The sequence below is a fragment of the Macrobrachium nipponense genome, chromosome 40 (assembly GCF_015104395.2).
Source record: "Macrobrachium nipponense isolate FS-2020 chromosome 40, ASM1510439v2, whole genome shotgun sequence".
In the NCBI taxonomy this organism is placed as follows: Eukaryota; Metazoa; Arthropoda; class Malacostraca; order Decapoda; family Palaemonidae; genus Macrobrachium; species Macrobrachium nipponense.
In genome coordinates this window covers 24,324,636-24,333,130 of record NC_061101.1, presented here as the reverse complement: position 1 = coordinate 24,333,130, position 8,495 = coordinate 24,324,636, and the positions used below count along the sequence as shown (strand labels likewise).

Sequence of the window (8,495 nt, the reverse complement as noted above, 5' to 3'; positions counted from 1 at the left end):
TTTACTATTTTTCGGCGTAGGATGAATTCTTATGGCTAATCCACCCCTAGATTCGCTTTTATGCTTTATATTTCCAAAGAATTTCTACTCTGCCCCTCTGTTGATTCTCATTTTTTCTCCTTTCCGTAAGTCTTTATTTTCTTATCTACTTATCTGATAGGAAAACATTCGAAAGGAACATTTCTACCTTCAACACTTTTTGGCACTGCATTCGTGAACGGCAAGGGGCAAAAATTCGGGTAAATAAATAGCTAAGTTACTCATAGAATATTTAGTTTTCTATGATTTTAAAAAGATAGAAAACGAGACGGGAAAATTATTTAAAATAATAATTATTGTAATTTCATTCATATTACAGTTAACTAAATTATTGCATGTAAGTAATAACACATACATATAACATTGGAAACTTAATCGTTTTGCACTAGCAAAGCGAGAACATATAGAACAATTCATTTTTTGTTATTTCTAATAAATCCAGGAGCTGTATCGGACGGATATCGGTGTTGTTGTAGCCAGAGATTGATTATATTTCAGATACTGTATCAAAAACATTGCGGAAAAGTTGGGTTTCATTGTTTGTCAAACAAAAGGAGTCAGTCACGCAGTGCCTACACCTATGGATGCAAGAATGTGTTTAAAAAGAAACACAAGTGAACAACAGTCTTTTGAATTTTCATTTGTAATATTACTAAAAAAAAAATATTATGCAATCAACTCGATCGAGACCGCCAAAGTCGTTCCGGTTTAGCTTTCAGTTTTGAAACAGCTCCGAGTAGGTTCTTTAAACAGCAGGCCATAATTCCGCAGACTACCCTCATAGCGCCAAATTCACGTTATGATTGGCTGTTGTTTGCTCTCACCCCCATAACCCTTTATTTACCATTCTATGTGCTGTCGCCTATGTTCCATTCTAATCCGAAAAAATCAAGTGACAGTCGTAAATACTGATAAAGTTATCATGTTTGATCTTATTTTTTTTAGATAATCATAAATTTAGATTATTTGACACAGCAGTGCATTGAAGTAAATAAATCTACCTGGTTACAGAACTATATTAATATTTACTAAATTGTTTCTGAAAATTAGTTTTATATAATGTAATCTTAGAATTAACATTTATAAATTAATAAAATGAACAGAAATATGAAATTAAAGAAATTTTCAAAGGTATGTTACATGAATGTCTTTAAGTTTTTTGACAACAAACGTAGACCTGCCTTAGTATGGAACTAAAGTTAAACATTTTTACTATTGATGTTTAATGGCAAACTGAGGCCTACGGATTTGTGTTATTTATTTTCAAATATAATAATAATAATAATAATAATAATATAATAATAATAATAATAATAATAATAATAATAATAATAATAATAATAATAAAAAGATGCTTGACGGTAGAAGTATTGTAGTAAACGAACAATCAGGGCTCAAGATGATCGCACCATCAGAGGACAGAGATTTTCTTTCCTCCTGTGGCTTTCAAACTCTCTGGCCTGAGGAGCTTCTTTATGATTTCTCTTAGCCCCTTTGTATGGGTAAAATGAGCTAATTTTATGTTATTTTTAAGATAATTAATGACAGAAATAAAGCGTTTATTCCAGAACAACTATTACAAAAAATCAAGCATTTTATATGTTCGACTCTTACGTGAATGAACAAATCCTAGTAAGAAACTAAATAAATATTTATTGAATTGAGCATAATAAATGATAATTTTTATATAATTCCAACTTGAAATTAATTTTAGATAATAGAAATAGAAATAATTCTGGAACAAACAGAAAATTAATCACAATATATAAATAAGTCATAAAGAAGTAATCACCTAAATTTTGGCTACACTGAAAGGTGTCGTCTGCTTGAGGAAGTTAAATGAATAACCGGCAACTCATACGTATCCAAGGATTTGATATCAAAGCTAATAAAACTGCATATTATCATTTTAATTTAGTCTTACAACTTTAATAATATACCTCTACGTCTTATGATATGAGGCAATATAACGGTGGTGCGAATATATAAAACTCCAGAAAAACATTTGTCTATTGGTGCTTCATACAAACAAACGTGACGTCACCATCAGCAGACAAAGTAGACGGGCACTATTCATTCAAAATTTAGGTATATTGTAATGATGGAAATAATTCATTTAGCATTTATGACAGTACTCATGGAAATTGGTGGACTGGAAAACCGAACTGGTTTTCATCTTATCAAGATGTTAAGTTAGCCACTCGAAGTTGAGATTGTCTATGATCGAGTGTATGTACGTAAGTACGTAACTGTAACCAAGTGCGCAGTTGCACAAGATGAAATTGCTCTGTTCGAGACGAGTACGGCAACGCTGAGGGGAAACGAATGTCTCTCGCCTTATATTCATTTGAAATGACGTATTTCTCCCTTGTAAAAGGTATGCACTTGTCGTAGTTTATAATGTATATGTTGCCATAATATTTGGTAGTGTTTCTTTATACTTTTACTTTGATATAACTGCCAATTGCCAAGAATTGTAATGGTACTGTTACTTAAGTTGCACCATGTTGAGTTTGCATGTTGTTGCAATTGTACCATCAATTAAATGTAGGCTAAAACGTGAATTAGTCTTCCATGCTTATAAAAATGTCAGTTCTAGAGTAAATTCCACCCATGTTATGCATATAAAGTCAGGCTAACTGCGATGTGTAACAGTAAAGTTAGGCATGAGTAGCATAGCCTAAAGGCCTAACGACTGCATGCTCTTTGGCACGAGATTGCCATCCTAAATGAACTGTTTGTATTACAGGGAACCAGTACAGAGGTCCTGTGTAAGAACCAGTATAGGGGCCCAGTGTAAGAACCTGTATAGGGGTCGAGTGTAAGAACCTGTATAGGGGTCCAATGTAAGAACCAGTATAAGAATCGGTGTTGGTTCTAACTGGTATTGAAGGAGTACAGCTAGGAATAAGCTGCTTTTACAATGTATCCACCTACTGTTAAGAAGAAATATTAAAAAAAAAACCGGGAGTCAGCCTTTCCCTCAACCCTTATTACAACAATGAAGATTCGACCGTCTCTGACGTCAAGTACCGGTTCCAGCTAAGGATAGGCCAAGAAGTATAGTAGCCTAGGCCTATGAGGTACCTTTATATTAGCCTATGGTTTGAAGTGTTTTGTATAGGCTAGTCTGAGTTAATTGTCCTAAAATGTATGGTAGCCTCCAAATGTCTAAGTCAGGACAATTGACACATCAGTACTGTATACATATGCAGTATAGTAAATACATGAGTCATAAGAATATCGAAATTAAGTGTTATTTATACTATTACAATATGACGTCACAGATACGATCGTGAAATATAACCAATCAGAGGACAGATATTTCCCGCCTAAGGAAAGGCTCTTATGGTTTGCTGTTTGGAACTTTGCTCCGGTGGCCCTAAAAATCCCGTAATGCTCGTCGTTCTCTCCACGCACGCGAGCTAGCGAGCGAGATTCAAATAATTGGCGAAATTTTTTTTAATTTAAAGTACAGATGAAGGATAAAAAAATTCTTCAAACTTTTATTATAAAAAACGAGATAGATGTTTTGAGCTACTTGCTTTCTTTTTTAACTCGGTCATAGAAAGAAAAAACCACTGGAACTTGCTATTCTATATAGACATTCAGGCATTGGGCCGTCAAATGTATTTCGCCGTGTTTAGTAAGAGCCCCTGGGGTTTAATTACAGTCGTCCGAATAAATATTACTTAAAATTCTTGTTCAGGAGGTAAAACTGCATAGGAAAACTTATAAAAATATAGATCTACCGAAAGAAGCAAGGGATAATGGAGTTAAAATTAAAATAAAGAAAAGCAACTACAGGAAATAAATAATACAAGACTGGGTCTATTACTTAGATTAACCGGCAAAAATACAAGCGTAGAAAGAAGCATTTACTTAATTGTTCAAAAGTATACAGATAAGTAACAAATGCAGATCATGCAGCAGCCGAAGCAGGATGAGTGGGAAAACAGTAGATAATTTATTTTAAAAATACGGTGCCCCACAGCAACTGTAGTGAAACAAGCGCAACCATTGGTAAAGTAAAACGAGCAAGGGAAGCATTTATTATATAATTAAGGCAGACCCCTAAGCCTACTGCAACAACAACCGCAGCCATTACTGCTGCCCCTGTGCGTGTCCGTTCCCACGGAACAATTGAACTCCTTCCTACTGTATATTTCAGAATACGCAGCAATATTACTATTAAAATTTAAAACAATTACTTTTAATTATATTTGGTTGGTTTCTGCTATATTATATTATTTTAACTGTAGAATATTTGAAAATTTACATATAGTTTTGTAATCATCGGAATCCAAAGGAAAGCATATTCCAGTCAAAGAATTCCGTTTTCTTCATTGGATGAAACAGCGAATCTACGCTATTAACACATTTTAGCTGGGTTATTGTTACCCATACATATTAGGCTTAAATAGACACGTCTGCAGATAAAATAATACCCGTATATAGACTACTGTTAAATGGGAAAATAACGTTCTATTCCCGTGAAGAAATATAAACTAAAGTATTATGTACGATTCTTGGATTGCTGCGTAGTAGCAAACAAGAAAGTACTAAAAATTAAGCTTTAATTTTGATTATTGTGTTGCATAGAAGCAAGACTGAAAGATTACGAGAAATTAGGCTTTAATTGCGATACTTGGATTATTGCATATGAGTAAGAATGAAAGAATATGAGGAATTGCAAACGTGGCGGAACTATGTGAAGAATAACTAGTTTTAATGCCGAAAATACACGAAATAATCCCTGTTCTTGGATAGCAAAGGTTCAAGAATGAAAGGATGCAAAAATGGATTAACTACTTGAAGAATAACGTTTTTTGCCAAAATTAAAAAATATATATATATCGTCTGATAGGATGAAGTCAAAGAATATGAGGAAAGTGCAATAGTTCCAACACTATCTAAGGTCTACGAAAGAAGACTGCAGGGGTACGACCATATTGTGACGATGAGAACAAGATATCACATTAACGTTCGGAGATGTAATATATTCGGGTTTTTATTACCGTTCAAAGTATGTTTTATCTTTTGAAAACTTTACAAACACTAGGTACAATAACTGCCTACTGGGGAATTGTAAACCGTTTGAATGAAAATACGCGAAAATCAATGATGTATGCAAATTAAGAGTAGTGGCGGTCTCAGAAATGGGCATATTTTTATTACACATTAATGATATAATCATATTGTTTCTGCTAATCATTTCTTTTATGAATATCTACATGCTACCTACATCACTACATTATAAGTTTAGATATGTTACTTTTTGTATTCTCATAGGAGAGTTGGATTCTACTCTGGTCAACTCGTCCCAGCTGTAACCGATTCTATAATCATGTTTCTTTCCATAAACTATGGGAAGTTTTTTTTTAACCATTTAAAATATTATTATTGAGTTAATAAAAAAAATAGATGCACTTTCTATCTTATCACTGTTTTAAATTAGGTATTTTCTTAAGGTGAGTCGTCCGCATTGATTACTGTATGAATTAACACCGGCAAAGGAGCTTGCAAAAAATCTTTTTAGTGAATGCAATTAACTTTTTCTCAAATGTCTATTAATTAAATACAAATAAGGTAATTTTTAGCTATTATTAATTAAACCCATTTCCTTTTGGATATGGTTTCGGCTGTTTAGAACGACTCTGCCCCTAAAACCGTTTTTTTTTTTTTTTTTTTTTTTTTGGTACTCTCAACTCCGACCCAGACACTTGCATTGCATTTGGAACACCAGGGAGGGAACTGAGTTCTAGGGTGGAGAAATCACAGAAAGCAAATAATTTTACCATAGATTAGAAGGTCAGATTCGTTCAAAACATAAAAGACCTCGGGGAAAACATAAAATGGGGTAACTGCAATGTTGTTCTTTATTAAGGTGGCCTTATGCCAGCACAGGCTCTTCCTCACAGAGCAGCCTGTAGGAAAAGTATTTTCAAGAATCCATTCAATCCAACATACCCTAATCTTACCTGACCCACGGAAGTTCGGGGGCCTTCAATCACCCACCCCGGTAAGTGGTTACTGCCTTCCTTGGCCCTCAGTGCACCTAACATGGTGCACTGTATGCATTTGTTAAGGTTCTTTGCAGCATCCCATTGGTTCCAGTTGCAACCCCTTTCCTTCCTTTTACTATACCTCCATCCATCCATATCTTCCAACTTGCCACCCACCCTCTCCAAGACTTGTTTCATAGTGCAACCGAGGTTTTCCTCCTGTTACACCTTTCAAGCCCTTCCACTTTCAATTTCCCTTTCAGCACTAAATGACCTATAGGTCCCAGTGCTTGGTCTTTGGCCTAAATTCTACATTCCATTCCATTCGATCACCCAGGACCTCCAACCTAAACTAACCTAGGGCACTGTATATTAGAATAAATACAGGTTTGAGCTAATCTACTCACAGACTACCTACAGCATTGGGTACTTTAATGGCCAGTAGGGACAACTCTCCAACCACCATCTATTATTTTGATTTCAAGTTAGGGCACTTGGAAATCAAAATAATAGATTTACAACCAAAATTAATGCATCTAACTCTTAACGCCATCGTAAATTACTTGTTTTCTGTGGTTCCCCAACCCAATAAACTCCCAGTCCCCACCAGGGTGCGAAAGACTGATAACTGGAGGGGAGGGGATTAGCCGAATATGAAAATATGATGGAATGCAGGTTAAATTCATATACAGTATTCAAAACCATAGAAAAACAAATTTCACCTGTAAAAGGAGACAGGTGTAATACTAAAAAAGTACTACCTTATGATTTTTTCACCTTTTTCATTCTTTAGGTATCTGCAATCACTGCCCAACAAATTCCATGTGAAAATAAAATAAGTATTCATCTTCATTAGTTTTAATTTTCAGGTTTTGGGTTACATTTCACAACCTATCATATTCTGCGAACATGTTCACTCTTCTTGCATCATTCAGTCACTTTCATTGCCATTTTACAATGTAATCTGACATTTAACCCTTAATTTCATTAAAAATATATGGAGAGTCAGCTGTAGTAGGCATTTCAGTGGAAATGCAACCTTACCACATACAACTTATCCTAACCTTACCTATAGCAGATGGGTTTTGCCCACTCCAGAAACCCCTTGAAACCATGACCTTTCCGTCTGCATACTAGATTATGGTATTTTGTGGATCAACAGACCAAGGTTGTTTGTGGATGCTGTAATCCTAAGGCAAAATGCTAAATAAAACCTGTTCAGATGACTTAACATCAGAAATAGCGTTCTCTAAAAACTCAGCTACATATCTGATAAATTTACCGACTAGAAATTTTCTCAACTCATTACGTTGTATACCCTTCCCTTCCCATCAAAGATACTCAGCTTTGCCATCCCTTTTAATTTTATCTTTTATGTTCCTTAGAATACCTTTGATAATTCTATCTTTTATTTCCTTCTTGAACTTGTTCTGGTACAGTAGTCCTTCAGTTATCTGCATCCACCTTATCCAACACATGGCGCTACCCACAGAACCCTAGCTCCACAATACATGTATATATGTATATATACATACTGTATGTGTACAATTCATAAAAACATTTAAAATCCACACTCCTATGGTAGACACCATTGAGCAAGCAGCAAGAGCTGGCAATAAAGCTTTCAGGCATAAACAGGCTAAGAGCTATTGGGACCATGGGAGATAGGGGAAATAGTTTCCAGGGTGAGTGTGGGAAGTCTGGGTAGGATGGGTGAGGAGAGGTGGGCAGTTGCTTGACTTTTTAAGAACTTTCACAACTGTTCTTGGCTTAAAAACACAATGTCACTGGACACATCACCTACATTACTTTATCACTTTTAATTGGCTGATATGATATGTCATCAATTCAATGGCATATAATACAAAGTGCATGACTGGGAAAGTATTAGTGTTCTCTATAAGCTTTCCAACTATTGCTCTAAACTGATACATAATTGTATCTCATTGTGATTTTTTACTTCTTAATGGCTGATACATGTCAATGTGATTTTTTTGCTTTATAATAGCTGATATACTTATGGATCATAAAATTTCTTTCTCTAATAGGCTACATTCAAAAAGTATCACTATACTACTCTGAAACAAAGAGTGATTTCCTCCTTTGCCCAGTCATGTGATTAGTTGCTATTATGAATGGTTTGTGTCAGTGGCAGATTTAAGAGGCGGCTGAGTAAGCCATGGCATCAGGATGAGATTGAGGCAAAGGCCAGTCAGTATCAGGCTGAAATAATAATAGTATATATAGTATTAATAATCAAAAGGTGCTCAATCAGAAAATAAATCTGATACCTACTCCGGCCCCCCAAGCTGTAAGGGACCTCTTTGCTTGCCTATGAATGGTCCAACCTACACGTAAAAGCAAGGCAGTTAACTGCTGTGGACATGACCACGGCAGCCACCATCTTTGCTTGTCTATTAAACACGACTAAAGCACCCATGGCACTTGAAG

At 35.2% G+C, this 8,495-nt stretch overlaps 1 long non-coding RNA gene across 1 annotated transcript; it reads left to right on the top strand.

Annotated features, from left to right (window-relative positions):
• Positions 1-2,214: 2,214 nt before the first annotated feature.
• On the top strand, positions 2,215-3,282 carry LOC135212018 (uncharacterized). Its single transcript, XR_010313811.1, has 2 exons — positions 2,215-2,416; positions 2,789-3,282. It is a non-coding gene; the product is annotated as an uncharacterized LOC135212018 (long non-coding RNA).
• Positions 3,283-8,495: the final 5,213 nt, after the last annotated feature.